Source organism: Sceloporus undulatus, chromosome 7, assembly GCF_019175285.1.
Source record: "Sceloporus undulatus isolate JIND9_A2432 ecotype Alabama chromosome 7, SceUnd_v1.1, whole genome shotgun sequence".
Classification (NCBI taxonomy): domain Eukaryota; kingdom Metazoa; phylum Chordata; class Lepidosauria; order Squamata; family Phrynosomatidae; genus Sceloporus; species Sceloporus undulatus.
The window spans coordinates 43,742,462-43,743,584 of record NC_056528.1 but is presented as its reverse complement, the minus strand read 5'-3'; the positions used below and the strand labels follow the sequence as shown (position 1 = coordinate 43,743,584).

The following is a 1,123-nucleotide window of genomic DNA, read 5'->3' as shown; positions in this document are numbered from 1 at the left end:
CCATCTTCAAAGATGATATGCCAGATGCTGCCAGAAATTACACAGGGTCTTGGGTCTTGCTTGATGGAAATCTGAAACTTGCCATATTTTTGTACTCTTTTGGTTGGTCTAGTAGCAATATTACACTAGTACGGATTTTGGAAGACAAAAATCATAAAAATAAAATGTAAAAAATGTGTCTACTCTATTGCTGCAACAAACTACAATTCCCAGAATTTCATAGCACTGAGCCATGGCAGTTAAAGTGGTGTCAAACTGGATTGTTTCTGCAGTGCTGATGCAGCCTGAGTCACATTTACATCCCATGCTTCATTCAGTAAGCTCAGGTCAATATATATGTCCCTCTGCTTCACAACTGTTTCCTGACAACAACCCTTCGAGGCGTGTCAAGCTGAGAGTGTGCGACTGGCTGAAGTTTCATGGCTTGGTGAACCTGTGTCTCCCAATATTCTGCCTGTCACTAGACAGTGATAACATGAGAAATGATGCTATTTCCAGAAAATGAGACTAAAAGAAGGGGAGGGAAAGAGGCAGGTAGGAGTCTGGTAGTTTCTCTTTCTTGGTTTCTGGCAATTTCACTTTGGCGTAGGTATCTTAGATGTGCGATGCTAAAATCTTCAGAACGGGGTTGTCCCCACTGATGTGAGTAAGAGGAATAGAAAGTGGTCTGAGCAAGAAAGGGGAATTCACTATCTGCTGGCAAAGCTATTAATATTGGGCCCGAAAGATTAAAGAAGCCAGAGCATGATGAAAACAGCAGCCAAGGATGGATGCATTCATGTCATGACTATGGTGCTGGCATGTTTGGGCATGGCAACATTATCCCAACAAAGCAACTTGAAGTGAAGACCAAGACAGGGACACACTCTGAGGATGGCTTTTAAGAAGAAGTAAAAACAATTCTTCCTTGGTTGCAAGTTCATTTTCTGAGGACGGAAGAACAGTGCCAGATGCATGAGGTTTGATGTTTATTCTACACACACACACACACACTTTGTACCAATAGTTTGACTAAAAGAAAAACTGCATTAATTCAACGAATAAATATTGGTTAATTGATGTAGAATTCTTAAAGGCTTGGTTTGCAAGGGGAAGAATTAAATCAGTCCTTATATAAGTGACT

The 1,123-nt window shown here is 40.8% G+C and overlaps 1 protein-coding gene across 1 annotated transcript in view; it reads right to left on the bottom strand.

Moving 5' to 3' along the window:
* F8 (coagulation factor VIII) overlaps positions 1-1,123 on the bottom strand; it is a 44,908-nt gene that overhangs the window by 43,653 nt on the left and 132 nt on the right. The window lies entirely within an intron of this gene.